Consider the following 18,971-nt stretch of genomic DNA (forward strand, 5'->3'; position numbering starts at 1 on the left):
GTGTCATCCAATTATTGGCCCCGGCGATACAGCTTCCCTCCCAGCGGTGTGCATGAAACACTAAGGTGATGCTCTTTCTCTTCACGTGTGTCATCTCTTCTCAGTGAGCCTCTGTTGTATGTTGTGATTCACTCAGTAAACACGGGGTACTGTTTGCACCAAAAAAAATGCAGGCAAGCATGATTATGTGGTACAAGTTGTAATTGGAACATACTGATGTTGTTCCGTGCTTTTTGTGGGCATCTGCGTTGCCATTTCAGGCTCTCAATGCTAGTATTTTCCACAGTGCATGACAGTGTCCCGACTTCAAATGTATGTCATGCTGCAAACAACACTCTCTCTTCTTCTCTCGGCTTTATGAATCTTACATTTTTATTCCTTCTGCTTTTTTTTTTTTTCCTCTGTACTCGGCCTTTTTTGGAGGCAACTTCATTGGAAGAGCTCAATCTTTTATGACGGCCATGCACTCATCTATAGTGGTTGGTGTAACTTTGAAACATTAATTACTCATACATGGCATCTAGTATTTATTTTATTGCTGGGGATGCTTTGGCAGGTAGAGTGGGAGAGAGAGAGAAAGAGAACCGAGCAGCTCCGTCAGAAATGAGGGATTGCTTATTTTGTGTGTTACTCTTAAGTGGTGTCGGTTTTTTTTTGCAGCTGGCCATTGTCATTGTTGAATAGAGAGAAGAAAAAAAAAAGATCTGATGCTATCCTGGTGGGATTTCCCCTCGTCGCTGGCTGCTTCTACATCTGTTCAACAAAAGATGAATAATAATTTTTCCACAAATGAACAACATGGTTTTGATACTGAACTTCAATACTGAGTGTGGATGGAAAGTGTGTATCAAAAAGCTAATCTACTGCTAATTGTGGGGGGTATTTTTGTAAAAAGTAAAAGCTGTTGCACGACTAGTTGTGTTGACATAACCTTTAAAAAGAAAAGTCAGACACCACGGGAGGGGAGGGGGGGAAAAAAAAGCTCATGGTGTTGTGTTGCTTTCTTGAGATTTAGATGAGACGATTGGCACAATTCATCATATCTAGGAGGAGGTAGAAATATATTTAACAACTGGCTAACCTTGCTTCGCACAAGGACTGGGCAGAGGGGAAAGAGACTTTTTCTTGGCGAGCGGTAGCCTCCTGGAGTCCCCACTGGTTGAAAGGCAACTGGTCCGGACCAAAAAAAAAAAAAAAAGTCTGTTACATAAGCCTCTGTAAAATGGTGATTTTTTACACTTTGGTTTTTGCAGGGATTAAATACCACATGCCATTTTGTGAGCTTTAGAGGTGCTTTTAGGCAGATTTTGCTAACTGTTTCCCCCCCTGTTTCCCGTCTTTGAGGTGTGATGCTGGCAGTAGTTTCATATTTACAGCGCAGACATGAGAGTGCTATCAATCTTCTCATCTAAACTCTCAGCAAGTCAGCAAATAAGCAAAGCATTTTCCAAAGCACTGAGCATTTCCTTTAATGCTGCTGCATTGGGACTTTGGCCCATTCTGTGAAATAAAACGCCTCTAAAGAAAAACATGTTTATATTCCTCAAATAAGTTATTTTGGTACGAAACTGAGGTATCATATTGGCACCTGTTGTGAAACATTTCCAACTGTACCCAGCTATAAACATTTCACTTGTTTCTCTGCATGTTTTGCATTGCTTGTATTTATGGTATGCTTTCTTTTTTTTTTTTTTCACTTCAGCTGCAAGCTTAAGAGATATAATCACCACCCTCATCAACATCTGCATCAGCACCATCAGCACCCTTGCCATCAGGCATATAGTCTTCATCATCAACACAGCCATCAGCACCCTCATCTTCATCATCCACTTGATCCTGTTCTTGACCGTTAACTCATATCTCTGCATCAGCTGTTATCCTGATGATTTATATGTTGCATAATTTAAAGAGACGTATAACCCCTCCAATATCTGCAGTGCTAAAAATGAGATGAGAGAAAAAAAAACGAGAGATTTGAAGCCGCATTCTCTTCACACTGTACGCCGCGCACAAAAAAAAGGTTTACTTTTTTTTTATCAGACATGAAAGTAGCCTTTCGGAAAATATTGATTTTAATTGTAAATATGCAACAGTAGCAATCATATAAACCACTTTAGTGACATTTGTGGTCATGGCTGTGCTGCTGATGCACCCTTATTTTTCTTTGCAAACTGCCAATTTATCTTGCCGGGAGAGCTCTTAGAGATACAGACACAAAGAGAAAAACAGTGATTTTGCTGCACCTGTAGATTTTAGCATGATAAATATGTGCAGATACAATCCCATGGCTCGAAACACACTCAGGCCAGACAAAACAGCCAATTTAAGGTATCGCCGTGCTTGCTGGAGCACTATGTGGGCCATACGTACTGAGTGCATGTCAACAGAACAGAAGTTTGCGTTCTCTCAGAGGTGCGGGCAATGTAACAGCTGACATGTTCACAAACCAGCAAGCCAGGTAATTAGGTAACTAACGACATAACACTAGCTACAAGCATAAACATGGCGCAGAGTACCCTCATTAAGTAACTGTAAATGCACTGTAGGCGTAGTACGGGTGAAATGCATGCACATCTGTTTGCTACATGGCTCTAACGGTATCTGAAATGCTTTCCTCAGAGATGTCGGGCTCCCTCAGCAAAAATAAAGAAAAGGTGATTTAAATGACAAGACAGCAGGCATCATTTAGTTTATTCATCCTGCAGATGAGCCTCCATCACTGTCTGTGTCCAGCACAGCAGGGTCATAGCACCACCCTAATCATACGCCGAGGTGGAAGTTCGGCTGTGGCTACCAGAGGCTCAGCTCAGAAACAAACATCATTAGACAGATTTTTGTTCCGGTGCGTCTGCTGTCAACAATAAATTCTTTCACTCACATTTCAATGTTTAAGAAAAACCCATTACATACAGAACACGATTGTCACTGAACAGAACGATTTGTTTCAGCTATGTGTTTTTTTTTTTTTTTTGTAAAGACTGAAATTCTCCGCTTGCCACCCACTCCACTCTGTTTCAGCACATAATAACATGAGTGATGCGTGTGGACGAGCAGAGGATGGCGTGGAGCGCCATTTAGTCAGACGCTGTCAATCTCACACAGGTGAGCTAAAGTAGGAACGAGTGGCAAAATCTTTTAGTTTAGCCTCATAAATGCATCTGATATTCTGATGAGACAGTCTAATCGCTCACTGTCCTGACGTTTTAGGGAAATGCATCCTGTCTGAGCGAGTGTATTGACCAAAATCAGCCCCGCGTTAAAACAGTGTAATGGGCTGCGTTGGGGAGGGCGTGCTGCTTTTGGTTCCTGTGAGGCGTGAAATACAATTCAGGAAGTTTGAGTTTAGAATCTATGAATCTGAAAGCTTTGATGCCAAACTGCGGCACCCCATTTTACTACTCTGGATAATATCTTCTGTTGAAGCAATCACAGGGTAAAAAAAAAAAAGGCAGATATATTGGTTTAATGCAACGTAATCCACTCGCTAACTTTTGTGGCTCCAATTTATTATAAATGTGTGGGCAAAAGTGTTGGACTGACAGAAAAAAAAATAAAGAACGGATGTGGGACAACATAGCAAATGTGTGTGAATGAAGGATTCCCTTGTTGATTAATGTTGTCACAAACATCGCCCCCTCTTTGCTAACATGCATAGTTAAGCAAAAAAACAAAAAAGCATAAAAAACACGCAAAAAATGAATGAAGTCAGTTATAACCAGTATGCTGAAACTAAGAGCATCATCGGGAGATACCTGAAGCTTCTAAAAGATCAACCCAAGCTACTAAATACACTTCTTTTTTGTAAATTCATTCTGTCAAAACATGCACTGAACCAAAAGCAATGAGGAGAAAAAACCCTGACATTTATAGTAGAGATATCACACATCAATGAAGTCCGTCTGTTACTGCGGAACTTCATACATTTGCACATCTTTCAGACTGCGTCTTCAGGACTCGGGATGTGCACACACTCTGAAACACAGCCATCATAAAAGCAGCCCATGTGAGTTTTATTATAAATGACAGACCTTCACTCTCAACTCTCAAGGAAGACGTAAGCTACAGTTGAGACGTCGTCCTCCAGCAGAACGCTACGTTCCAACGCGCGTTCCATAATGTAGCTCCCCATAAAGACGCTTCCGAAATATATGCACAAAAAAATTTAATGAGACACCCAGTCCCTCCTGTGCTTCAGTGACATTACCAGGAGCCATCATTCAGCACTGCACTTGCTTTTGGAGCTCGCCCATTTATACAGTACACTGCTAATGATGGAAATGTTTGCCCTTGAAATCTCAGTTAATAAGCAGCTATGCTGTGACATCCATGATTAGATCATCCAGTGCTGTCACATCTCATCCTGAGGAGGATGCCACCAGACAAAACTGAGAGTGGGAGCAAGCAAGGATCCTACTCGCTGATCCTTTTCCGTTCACACACATGCACACACACACGCAGACACACACGTATAGACACACCTGTCCTCTTCAGCAGCTATGCAACTGAACAGCTTGGGTTAATCTTGGGTAACAGCTTCTTGGCCAGGATCTGAAAGCTCCACTAAGACCCAATGAATTCTGACATTGATACGGCATGGAGCCTCCTCACACAGGTAGGACACATGAGACAAACGCCTTTATAGATGAAGCAGCCTCGGGCAAGGATAAGATTGATTTTGCAATGCAGCATTAGATGAGATTTCCGATGCATACTATAACAAATTAGCATGAATCCGTTCCCCATGAGAGGCGGCTGAAGACACAGATTGAATTGAAATAAACGACAGTCCCAGTGTTTACCACACCATCCCCCATGCTGCAGTCCGTTGGCCATCTAAGTGTGACAGGCCCAGTTCAGGCACAGCAGAGATCAGTTTGATGGATGGACAGTCAGGCAGCTGCTAAAAATCTTTTGATTCGCGCCCAGCTTGCCACTCACTGATCAATTGCATCCACATAAATCTGCCATCCGACTTAATGTGACATGATAAGGAAGGAGGAAACGAAAGCTTGCCGGACACTGCTCCTCTAACCTCAAGTCTTACAATGCAATTTACAATGGCCGACCAGGTTTTCCACTCTTATTTTCCCCCAAACATAAGCTACCTTTCATCGTGAACTCTCTCATGCCTTCCATGCGGGAGTCCTGTGGATATTACCTCGAAAAGATGAATGCCTGTGCCGGTGAGAGTAATGTCGGGTATGAAAGAGAAAGATTCATTGAGCGATCTGCAACTAAGATAGCGTAAGACCTCAGAAGCCCTGTCGGAAGTCCCTGGCAACAGATCTGATGCAAGTTCAATCAAAACATTTCAACTGGCCAAACTAGTCCGGGTTTTTTTTTTTTTGAAATTTCAAATTTATTGACTGTTGAGATGATGCAGATAAAACATATTATCAGACTGACAGTCAGCCAAGGTGAATGTTTGACCTTCCTCGTGTCATCTGTCTTTTTGTAGAAGCAACTGGCTTATGCACACACTTCTTTAAAGATGGCACTGATGTACTGTAAAAGAAGCTAACTGTAGCGCTATCATGAATAATGCAGTCGATCCGGTCTGTTGTTGAGACTAAATATGAGGCTTGCCAAAGCCAACCCAAAGTCACATTGTTGTCTCAATACACAGAAATGTGGTGATATTGTCAGATCGTCTGCTTCCTTGCAGTCAATGAAGCTCTTCAATTTAGCACCGTAAACTGTAAATATCCTGCAATTCCTGCAACATCATATTACTGTGTGACGACTAAAACGCCGGGCAATATCTCCAGACATAAAAAAGCAGATTCACAATGATACAGTAACTAGAGCATGCCGAGTAGTTTTTATTCTTTACCACCTCTAGATTTCCCTTATCAGTACAGTGTAGCAGATTTGGGCCTTGTTGCGTTGCCATCTTTTGAGCACTGTAACTGCATAATGTATATCCTGACAATGTGATATTGTGTTTTATATCTCTAAGGGCACTGATTATGCTGCCTGGGCACATTTTGGTTAACGGTGCAGTTTCAGCTGCCTTTTCTCATGCTGTCACACAGCAGCAACGATGGATGAGCTGAAATACTTACATTTGCAATGTAATGCAACACTTCTGAATGTGCAGAAAACACCTGAATGAGGTGGAAAGATAAACCTACTTCCTTTACTGCTAGGTCACACATCTTAAGTTTAACACTGAATGCTTATTATAAATATCACCTTCAGGGGCTTTTATCTGCACTCTAAGAACTCATTATTCTTTATGCTATTTTGGTGGAATTATAACAGAACTGTGCACAGTTAAACTGTGTGATTATGAACACTTACATTAACCAATTTCTGTTCTTTTTTGTTATTACTGGCCTTCAAAAGCCTCTTAACCAAGACCAGAGGACAACTGGAGACCATGGTGTCAACCTTAGGAGCCCGTCTATTACAAAAAACTGTCTGCTCTGCACAGTGGGAGGAAATACTTTTATAAAGCAACACAATGAGTTAAACTGCAGAAAATGTACCAATGTGCCTGAAAGAAAGACCTGCTATCTCCTGCGCCACATCTCTACTTCATCACTGATAATATTATAAGTTTAAGTTTTCCTCATTCCTCAATTCACTCCACTTCCTGACCTATCTTTCTCCTGAAATAGCATAAAAGACATCTTAAGTTTTATCGTTTCCTTAATAATGCATAGCTAAGAAAAAAAAAAAAAACTCATTTCAATCTCACAGTATTTCATCAATGAAAACTAACAGAGAGAAGCACACAACCAATGTCCTTCCTTCTTCGTAATGGCTGCCACGTCTCTCCCTGAAATTTGATCAGGTACATTTTTGCCATGCACATATTTAATGAATTACAGCTGAGCTTTTCAAAAAGCATTTTTGTCACAGCATCTCCTGGTATGACAGGCTCCAATGTACCCACCTTTGCTGAATCCTGAGTAGCATTCTGCTTACGGAAAATTACAGACCACCTTCCATTCCATTCCACCTACTGTACCACCTGTGGTGAAAATAACCAGCAATTTCACTGTCTATTATAAATATAACAAGACCAATCAAGCCTTTCAAATCAGTTGCCACCGTATATGAAGAATATTTATTTTCTTTCGGATGTTTCAGTGTCCACATCCGGACTTTAATACCGTTTTACAGCCTTGGAGCTACTCTTCAAAGCTAGTGGCACAATGACCCAGATTGTAACTTAACTAACAGTGTGCTGCTGGTGTCACAACTCTGACTATACGGCTCCTGGCTACGTGACTTGTAACGTGTGCAGGATTTCGGCCATTTAAGTATTTCGTCCCAGAAGTTCAATACAAACAATGTTGCAAATAAGTAAACAATGCAAAAGTCGCCAAAGGTGTAGCGAAACAAAGATCTCAACGGTGACCTTTTTTTTTTTTGTCTTCACCATCCAGGGACATAATCCCTGTTTGGCTGTGCAGCTGGCATGCAACTGAGTCACGCGTCAGCCCTGATTAGAAGCAGCAGTGGTCCGCGGGCCCCGTTCCTCTGCCAGAGCCAGGAGTGGAAAAGGCCAGGGCCACCACTTTCAGTCTGTGGATATGACCTTGATGGGGTATGATAGAGAGGAAGCGACACGATTCGCAATGCCACACAATATCTGTAACCTTCCACTTCCCCAGTATGCACGATGAAGCTATTGAGCTGTGACACACACACACACACACACACACACACAGTATGTCAACTCTGCCCTGTTGTTATTTCAAGCAGTCTCCTCCTTTATGTCATCCAGTCATCCATCTCTTTTTTTTTTTTTGCATATTCGCCGATGCTTTGTGTGTGACATCTTAATTTTAAATTTCCTTTTCATACTCAGCAGCTGCAACGCTAATATGAAAGTCACACAATCACAGCTTTAAGAGAAAACGGCTAAAATAAATTCACACATTAAGCTGAATGTGAAGTCATGTGATGTGTCATGCAGCTATTAGGAGACTATTACAAAATAATCTCTAATGTTTTTTTCAGAATCATTCCTAGTAGTATTATGTTTGCTGTCGCTGGAGCAGCAGTGACACCATTTTCTTTTCTTTTTTTTTAATGCAAACTCTGCCCAAACCCTTAAATCTCACGGGAAGCAGCAATGGAAACAGATGTCTTGTGAGTCAGATCATAGCAACACGAGTGTCGTAAAGATGGCACCGAAGGCACCAAAAATACTGAATGATGAGCAAAATCTTGGCAATTATATATCCTGTGTCAAAATGGAGCTGATATGTAATTTAAAAAAAAATAAAGTGTCAAATTGCACCGTGAGCTACAAATATAAAAGAGACACATCCATGGGAAATGCAGTACAACAAAGAGATAACTCTAAGTCAAGACTGTGACACGCCCCGCTGTTGAATATCTGCCTTAAAATATCTTCATAATAACAAAATATGCACAAAAAGTCATGCTCGGTATTGCAGCAGTTCTTTGTTCATGCTTGGAGCTTTGCAAGTCAGGACTTCCTGGTTGTCAACATGGCTTTCATTTTGGAAACCAAGTGGCTTACTAAGGAACGATAGCACTTAAATGAGTCTGTCAGCCCAGGGAGCAGAAGGGATTTAAAAGTGTTGACGAGAATACGAGCAATCTGAGATGCAACACTTGAGAGTAACACAAGCCAGGCGCTGACAACATCGCATGCAACAGCCTGCAAACAGAGGTGGTCACCTTAATTCAAATGATCAGGAAACCTGAGCTAGCACCGCTCACCTCACCTGCTCAGCGCCAACACCTAGATTTCAGTTGTTTTTTTTGTTTTTTTTTTTCCTCAGAGAACTCAGTGACAAAATGTGTCGGATTACAGTCGGAACAGAATTTGCAAAGCAAATAGGGTTTTGCAGGAGGTGCAGGAAGGGCAGCAGCACTCCTGCAAGATGTGCAGCAGTGTAGCTCACAATCCTGGACCCCTCCCCTTCTTCTTCTTTTTTTTTTTTAGAATAATTTAATCAAATTATCAGGGGGATATCAAGCTGCGAGAACAACACTTTTTTTTCTTTTTTTTGCAATTTTAACTGAAAGCACTGAAGACGCTTAAAAAAAAACAACAAACAAAAAACAGAACAAACCCACGATTGATTGTTACAAGATTAAAATTCCACACTACATCAATTTATGCAATCCAATGAACAATAGATGATGATTAAAGAAAGCAGCCTGTTCATTCACAGTCATCCATCCCTAATGTGCGGTGTGGGAAATTGGCGTGGAGGATTTACTGACATTTGTGCCTTTATATATATATAAAAAATCTGTGAGCACAAGCTGTAATTTTAACTACAGCACCTCCTCAGTGGTCAGCCCTCCTTAATTGGTGCTGTAATGTAATATCTGCTGTGTGGAGGCAGCAGCTTCCCACAGATACTGGGCTGCAGTTTAACAAACACCTCTACCACACAGGTAAATAACAATAAATGGAGGGGGGAGGGGGGATAACAGCTTGCAACTTTACCTGATTTTGAGGCTGATTTTTTTGCAGAGCTTTGGTTGCAAACGATGTGGCAGCTGCTCCTTTTCCTCCCCTATCTTGAAACTGGCCAGTCCTCTGGCACAGGAACACGAAATCCCTCTCAATAATAAATAGGGCTAACTCAAGCATCTCGGAGACAAGGGCCCTGCACGCTGCATGACTCCAAGACCACCTTAACTTCACTTTAATATAAAATTAATACCCCCCTTCTCCTCCTCCTCCTCCTCCTCCTTCCACCTCCCCTCCTTCCTCTCTCTCTCCAAGCCGACCCGGCGTGTGTCATCGGGCGAAATCAAACAATAGACTGTGGTGGCTGCTTTTTCTTTTTTCTTTTTTTTTCTCCCCTCTCTTGTATTTCCAGCCGCAGCTTTTAATTCTAAGGGAAGAGAGAGGGAGAAAAAAGAAGAAGAAGCCCCCCCACTGTATGTGCTGTAGCCCGACCACAGGGCATGTCTTACGGCACGCAATTAAGCGACCTCATCCGCAAAACCGTGTTGAATTTGGGAACCTCTTCCTCCACCCACCTCAACTGACTGTAAACACCGATGAATTAAAAAGAGAAAAAAAAACAACAAAAGGTTCCGATCACCTCTGGCTGCATTAAGTGAAAAAAAGCCACCTCAGGAGAAAGTGTAATTGGAGAGCCCCCCGAATTGAAAAAGACAAACAAATTCCGGACCACTGACATTGTAAAAGAAGCACACACACAGATGAATCGGCTTATCTTACTGCTTTTTTTTTTTCTTTCCCTTTTTTTCTACCGCAGCAAGCTTTAAAAGCTAATTATCCATAAGGTCGTTTGTGTGTAGGAGGTGTGCGGGTGTCATTTACCTGTGCATCATCCAGCGATCCGACACATGGATACAAGGGAGGGTTTGATTATTCCAGCCAGGCGAACGGCAAGCACAAAAGAGAGGAGCGAGAGAGAGGAGAAGAAGAAGAAGAGGGGGTGAAGAAGAGAGAGGAAGAGGGGAGGAAGAAGAAGAAGAAGAAGAAATCCTAAATTTGAGCAGAGATGAAATGCGGCAGATGAATATTCGACCTCTGTCTTCAGCGGGGATCTTATCTTTAGATGTGTCGATGGAGGCAGGCGGGCAGGGAAGCCCGGAGCTTCGCTGCACAGACAAAGATGCTTTCTCTCCTCCGCCGCACCGAGGGCAGCATCAGCATCAGCAGCAGCAGCAGCAGCATCAGCAGCATCAGCAGCAGCAGCAGCAGCAGCAGCACAGCCGTCATTCCCCCGACACTTGATGGTAGCCTAATAGTTTGGTAGGTAGCTTATATGGGTTGAGGGCGCGGTCAGCTGCTGTTGACCAATCCTGCTCCCCATCAAACTCACAGCAGCGTTGCCATGGAGGATTAAACGGCGTTTAAAACCACACAATCCGCAAACCTGTGGTAGTGGAGCAGGTGCATTGCCATTATTAGTATTATTTCATTTTCTCCCCCTCCCTTTAGTATCATATCACAATCTCAACACAAGAGTGGGATCATATGTTCAAGCACCCATCATCAACCCCATCTCTTCCAAAGTGTCCTTGAGCAACATTCACCAGTTGCATGGACCCCCTCATGCTGGTTGTTTTTTGTTTTTTTTTGGTGCGTAAAAATCCCTCCAATCACTCATCTTGCCACTAAAAAGAAAGTGTCTCTTCTGCCCCATTGTGCACAGATTTGAATCTTTGCGTGTTCTCATGATGTGGAGCTGCTTACTCATTCAGTTGCCATCTTTGTTTTTAGCCTATCATGTAACACAACACACCCTCATGTCATTCCTACAGTAACAGAAGCCCTTTCCTCCCATTCAGTCTGTCTAACTGACGATTTATGTGATTCAGGAGAACTTTTGTTTTTTTTTATTTGTTGAGTTCCAGCTTTAAATTTAGTTTGCCTTCCAATTGAATCATAGTTATTTTCCTGGAAACTGTCAGTGAACCTGCATCTCTAGCTACCATCATCCCAGCACACAGAAGGTGATGTAAGTGAATTAAGTTCTGGCAGAGCATCATCTAAACTGTAATTGCGATGTCTGCTCTTTATAATAGCCCCAGAGTTGCAAATGCAGAAACATTAAGTGCTACAGCCAACCCCGAATCTCTCCCCCCATCACCATCATTGATATCACTCCCCTATCATTAATGGCAGGGAGGAGGGAACAGTGGGATTCACAGGAAGAGCATTAATTGAATTTTTGTTATGATTTTTCTGGAAAATTACACAGGAAAGGGAAGCAAAGTGGGAAATCTGAGATGATAAAATATCAATATCAGTGTAATACCATGTGCAAAGAGAGCCTTTATTCTTGCAATTTATCTGAAACTCAAAGTTACACATATATACAGGAAGCGTTCGGTGCGTTTCATAGCCAAAAGCAAATCAGCATGCCTTATTTAAAAGCACAACACGAGATAAAAAAAAATAAATAAATGAGACGTGAGTTTAAAGGAAGGATGTAAACAAGCACAAGTAGTAGAAAAAAAAAAAACAGAAGTAAAGAAATGGAAAACCTAGAAATAAATTGGAAAGAGTTCACAGTGTAAGTGCAGGTATATACGTCTAGTGCTGGAAAACATAAATGTTTAACTCCATCACGTTGCCTGTATATTTTCTCTATGGTTCTTCAAGCTATGTGAAATTGAATACCGCTGCTCGTGCGTGCCGGTGTTCCAACAGACCGCTACCACATGACCTGCTGACCACTGAAAGCATTTCAAACACATAATCTGTTGACAACTCTGATTTGATATTCACCGTCCTATACAGGGTTTATGCAGCCTGCTGTGTGTCAAGAGTAGAATATTTGATTTATCAGTGATGGTTGACTCACCCGTATGAACCTCTAAAAGCCTGTTAAGGTGAGCCAGTATGGGTCTAAGCCTTCCTTGTGAGACAGATAAAATCAAAGCAATCTTGAATCTGAAGATGACGGATGAATAATGAATGTTTTGAAATGTTGTTTTTTTTTTTCCTGCGAAACAATTCAGCCTGAGCGAGTAAATGGGGTTGAATACTTTGACTGCTACATTTAAACTCCTCACTGCAGAAAATCAACACCATGCAAGTGTTTATAATTTAAAAGTAACACTAATGGGTGTTTAGCAATGCATTTGCATTTCAGCATGACAGAAAAGACAAGCTCGGGCAGATTTTTTTGAGAAGCGTGCCAAGGAGAAATATAGCACAGGTATGCGAGCAAAATGTTTGCATGACTGACTTAAAGGTATAAAAACACAAATGTACAGTTTTTTTACTGGACAAAATATTGGAAATGAAGAAATTCAGCAAACCAACCCAAAGGAATCCCATCAGGATTGAAAGCATGTCCACAAATCACCACAACACATCAGCCTGCCAGTCACATAGCAGAGACGGTGCGCTGAAACCCAAACAATGTCCTCATCAGAGCTCTGATTGTTTCAAACCCTCCTTTGAAGAATAAAGTTCAGACACATTTTAGAGGTTAAGTGTCCAAGGATGGTTTGCTGCCTCTACTTAGCACATCTCCTGTCTTGTTACTGTCTTACCTTACCTTTTACCTCTCCTCGCAGCCTCTTGCATTTCAATATATGTATTATGACTGAGCTGTGCCTATTAGCTGTGTATTACTATTTCCAGAGTGCAGGTTGGACTAAAGGTGACTTTGCTTCGCGGTTATCATATAAGCTTTCAATTGTTTAAGTTCACTAACAAGACTCTTTCTCTTGTTTTGCCATATGAGGCCTTTTTTGCAGCAGGAAACACAGTAAACAAAGCTGGCAAGCACAACTACTGCACTATAAAGCATTAACCGATGCAATGAGAGGAGTGCTTTACTTTATTGCATCAACTTATATTTATGTTTAATCACTCGGCTATATTCTTTCAACCGCATATCTTTGGGACATGCTTGTACTCTGACCAGCACAAGCTTTTATTGTGAACATCTGTGGTATTTCTACCCCCACAACACCTTGCCAAACAGTTGTGTGTGTGTGTTTTAGTGACCTGTCTGAGGCAATTATTGATTTTTGTTCTGGTCTAAGGCAGAGTAAAGCTCTGTGGCCTAGATGAGGAAATAGAGGTGCTCATCTGTTGTGCAGAGAGCTACAATTGCAATAAAATATTGAGCAACATCCATATTATGAGAAAGCCCTCCAGGACTTAAATAAAGCATGCACGTTATTGAACCTGCTTCCTGGGATTCAGCTTCAAACTGCAACTTGTTCTTTTTGTATCTGAAGAATGCTCGCGCGCAGGGCTCACAGCATTCCTGTAGCTGGTGCAAGTGTTCTGATAAGAGTCTTGTTGTGCAGTTCAAGCAGTTTGCTGGGTACAGTTAAAGCACTACAGATGAAACAGGGCGAAAGAAATGTTAACTAATAGATATCACAATTAAAACTTTCACAGATGATTACTTGCAATAAGACAATTGGGATTTTTTTTTTTTGTATGTGTTTTCTGAAATGTTATGCAAATCGAGCATGATCTAATTAAATATGGGCTAATTTGCATACATTTACTGAACAGAAATGTGAACGCTGGATAACGCCAGGTTCAGAGATCTTGTTTCATTTTGTTGACATGTTACAGTAAACCATTTTTACAATGGGAATTTTTGATATCTCTTTTTATCACGCCATAAATCAGAAAACACTGTCAGCAGCCACAAAAAAATCCATCTTCGCCATGTTTTTAGGAATAAAATGTTCTATAAATCATGCTGTGAATGATATATGGACAAACCCCTCTGTAAAAACTGTCAGAACATAGGTAGGAATAAAACTGGAACGCTTGGTGTATGTAAGTGCTACTGGGGTGAAGATTTCTGTCTCGGTTTATAAGAAAAAAATAATACTTTTAAGCAAACAACCTTTAATTATATGTTTTGTAATTGAAACGTACAGATGCAAATAGATAAGGTCCATCAAAATAAACAATTACATGTGTATTTTGAACATTTTTGGTCCACTAGTCTGAAAGAAGACATGTTACGAAGGCAAACATTCTCAAAATTGACCAGTGCATGTAAAAAACAATGTGTTTGCCTGTAGTGTCTCACCTTAAGTAGCTATTATTCAAAACAGTCACGACTATTGTGGTGCAAGTAAACAAGGCCTCACAGTAAGTGAGAGTAACCAACTGACTAAAAGTCCTACTGTGTTGATCGAAATTGTTTTGCAATAGTGTGTAATATTGGTTAATGGAATAACAGGGATGACATATTAATGAGTAATCACTTATTATGCTAATCCTGGATTTGTGTAGCAGATCAAGTTGTAAATACCAGACATGTAGCGTATCATTCATGACTATACGTATTTATTATGTCATAAACGGACATAGATTCTTAGACAAAGACGGAAAATCGATACGGGCTTTTCACAAGAGACATTTTGACATGTCACAGTTAGAAAATCACAGGTGTGAATAAAAAAAAAATAATGATGGCTGAATTCTATTTGGCAGCTTCATATTGAGGGTCCTGGTATTGTGTATGCTGGCTCACAGGCTATGACTCACTGTCCAAGCCATCTTTAATTTATTAATACCATCTGGGCTTCTATGACAAGTCGACATGTCTGCTGTGAAAAAAAAAGGTAAGACTTGGTATTGTGCAGAACAACAGCAAGAAATCAATTACTGAATTTCAAAATAATAAAATACATGAATTAAAAGACAGAGAGAGAGAGAGAGAAAGGCTTTTAGAAACAGGCCCAGTGTTGTGGACAGATTAAATGCGGACATGTGGTACTAAAATATGCTGCACACCCACACATTGGGTTGTGGGATTAATCTGCTTAATTAGACTTTTAGCTATTCTGATGATGGGCGGAGTTACGCTTAGATTTCAGTGATAAAGTTAGAGTTTCTGTCTTAACATGTACAGCAGGTTGGTAAAGGAGCTGTCAATCGAAGATGAAAAAACTGTGGGGTTGAAAAAGGAAGCCAAGAATTGCAGTTCCTTGAATGGCCACTTGAGACTGGATCCAAATTCAAGTCAATCCCCATAAACTCTCATGCTAAAATGTTCAGTTTAATAGCAGAAATAAACATGTTTACAGCCAGATACAAGAAATGATTTTGGTCGCTATAGCTAATTTCTGTGTTAATGAAAACTGTACAGGGGATACATTTTTGTATTGCTCATACATTTAAGTTGTATTAAATGTTAAAGTTATGCATAATTAAGGGCATGGCTGGTTTGATGGGTTTTATCACAGGTCAGTCCAGATACAAATACGTGACCTCCGTCTTGCTCAGTCGTCACCTTTTCAATACCAGATGAAGGCTTGTCTATCTTTTTTTAATGCTGTTTTGATTTTATTTTATTTCTTCCTCAAAACTACATCATGAATTTTGCTATAGTCCTCATCTGTTTCCTTCACTGCCATTCAAACTCTCTCTGCATTTCTGACAAAAGTTACAGGACAAAATGCACAAGACAATTCTTTGATTGTCACACAGGAGAAAATGTAATTTTTCTTTGCAGACATCGGAGAAAACAGTTACTGCCAATGATTGGTGAAAAAAAGCATTACAAAATATTCTACCTTCGGTATAACACAAAAAACCTTGTGCCAAATGCATACTCCAGCGATTTATTGTTGCGCTTTCATCGCATTGGAGATACATAAGAAAAAGATTAGAAAAAGAAAAATGGAAATAAAAGCAGCAGAGGCCTAGATATTCTTAGTTTTTTTTTGTCCAAAGTGGGTAAAGCTAAACAAACAAAATACTCACTTGATCCTACACTTAAATCCTACACCAACAACGCTGTTCAATAGATCCACACAAGACATTGGACATCTGTTTTAATGGTCCACTCCTTGTAATGAGAAAGCTAAACCATGTGTAAAATTGGTGGAGTGCCCCTTTAAGTAGCCGATACATCTCCTTGTGTTAATTAGTACGTACTTAATTAGCTGATAATGCTCGCTCCCCATAGGTGCAGTTGCCAGTGCTGCTCGGTCCTCTCCACTCTCCTCGCTGCAGAGCAAGGCCGAGTGGTTTCTCTCATTGTGACATTACCAGATTTACCACCAGGTGACAGTATTCCTTCTGTTCTGTGACGGCCTCGAGTTGACAAGTTCACAGACAGACGACACGAAGCATTTGACCTGAGTTAAACACGCTGCTACTTACCAACATGTCATCTGTAATTCATTTCAAAGTGAGGAACGCAATGCAAATGAGATGATTGGTATTCAGCGTTTTAACCCTACGCAACAGAAATACTCAGTGTGGATGCAATTAAATGCCTTTTTTCCCTCCCCCAGTCATCAGAGATAAAACTGCTTTATACACACAAAAAAGCCAATAACACTTATCATGTCTGTCACTATTAGAAATCATTGCATGGAAACTGGAGATAAACAATTTCATGTTGTGTGGAAATTAATTAAGCAAGATCAGATTTTGCTGTTTAGTAGAACATGTTTTGAAACTATGTAACTTAATCAAATTCAATACATCATAATAAGAAAACACTGGTGAAGGCCTGGTGAAGAATTGCTGGCTGCAGCCATATGTGCACAAGTGACCGTGTTCCAAGTAGTAGGTGTGATACCTTAAGTCCATAACTTTTGGTGAGATGTAAACAAAGATGTTCACTCTCTTCAGGCAAAGAAAGAAGAAACAGCTTTCCCACCGACAGACTGTGTGTAACAATGTTGATGTCAATGTGTGAATGAGGCAAGACAGTGAAAACAAGAGAATTGCAGCCAGATCAACTTGAGCTTTTAAGATCTTGTTATTTGGCTGCCTAGCTGCTGCATAGTATATTTGGGTGGCAGCAGCATGTTGTTGTTGGGTGTAGACAAGTGCAGGACCATTAAATTTGCAAGGCCATGTTCTACCCATTAATTATATATACTCATATCAGTGCAATGAACTAATGCAATCTCTGGTGATCTCACCATTACAAACCTTTTTCACAAGGTTCTAACAAGTCTCATTTCTATTTTTTTTCCCCCATCCATTGTATCCACAGGAACCAATCCCATTACTTCTAAGTCCCGGTGCTGTGGATATAAAAAATTCATTTCTTCCCTCACCTGGAAAGAGCTGAATTCACCGGCTATCCGGATGCAACAATGTGAGCCAAACGAGAGGAAAAAAAATATGTGAACGAGGCATCAATGGAAAAACTTGATGCTTATGAAAGGCTGCAGAGCAACATGATGTTTAGAACATGGAGGTGCGAGACAAAGATTGCACCTGCAAATGTAGCACATCATTTTGTGTGACATCTTTCAAATGCATGTTTACAACTGTGTGAGGGGAGGTTTTGTAATGTCAGCTTCATGTCTGAAGAGCAAAATGAAAAATATCTCCTGTGGTTCAGAACTTTGATTTAGCAAACCCCCCCCAAAAACAGACTTGAGCCACAGATGGAGCACATAATATACTGTTTAAAAAAAATCAATTAGATAAATTACTAACACAACTGGAAGACGCAGATATCTTTGTACGAGAGGCACATTTTTTGTCTTTATGTTGTCTAGTAAATCCCTGTGTGGCTCTTTGCAGTCACTTCCCATTACTTGAGTCTACACTCTAATGTCTGTCAAATGGGCTCTTATCAGCTGTGGTTACTGTTGGCAAATAGGAGCCTTTCTTAACATCAGCGTTAACTGACTTATAATTTCCAATGCACTAAAATGTTTTCCAATTAAAGTTTCATGTGTTTTACTGATTATATGATGGAGAGATCACCGCAATTAAAAAAGACTGGCAGGACAAACTGGCAGATCCTGTATATGTATCGTTCTGTTTTTTGTTGTTGTTTTTTTTTTTTAGGAAATTGTCAATTTCTACTGGCACATGGACCTGTTTCAGTTGCGAGCTTGTCCCAGCAATTCTATTTGTTGTCAAAAAAATTGCCATCACGTAAATGTGTTTTTTCCCCCTGCATCTAATAGGCAGTGCATTCTTTCGGTTTGGTCTTGAAATGCTTGATGTGCCTTTTGACAGAACAGCCAGTAGACATGTAAGAACATAATTTGCTCATCCTAATGGACAAATCAGGGGCACGCCAACTTCAATCTCAATCATCTGTTGTGTGATGGTTCCTCTGTTCTGGGGGTCATTTGGCATGCAGGAACATTAAAAGAAACATAACAGGAAATGGTGTAGACAGCATTTATATACTGTGTAAGTTCTAAAAATTCTTCAAATGGTGCAGAAACGGCGACAAAGCTCTGCCAAGCACTTCAGTTTGCAATTTGATTTCTATTTAGCTGCTGTCCAACTGTTGTGACGGTTGACAGCGGTATCTTTTGTTTTATTTTTTTCCTTTCCTTTTTTTGCATCTTGTCCAATCATGTGACAGAGCGGGGAATGGTTAGAGAGACAGGATAATTTTACTCCCAATACTTTTCCTGTCAACACTTATTCAAAGTGCAGCACAATCCAGCCCATCTTGACACTGAAGTAAGAGTTACTCTTTCATGCAGCTCTTAACCAATTTCAGTCCAAAGGCAGAACCCCCCTTTTAACAAGATAATGATAATCATGCAGTGCTGCATCC

This window comes from Stegastes partitus, unplaced genomic scaffold (assembly GCF_000690725.1).
Source record: "Stegastes partitus isolate 25-593 unplaced genomic scaffold, Stegastes_partitus-1.0.2 Scaffold221, whole genome shotgun sequence".
Taxonomy (NCBI): domain Eukaryota; kingdom Metazoa; phylum Chordata; class Actinopteri; family Pomacentridae; genus Stegastes; species Stegastes partitus.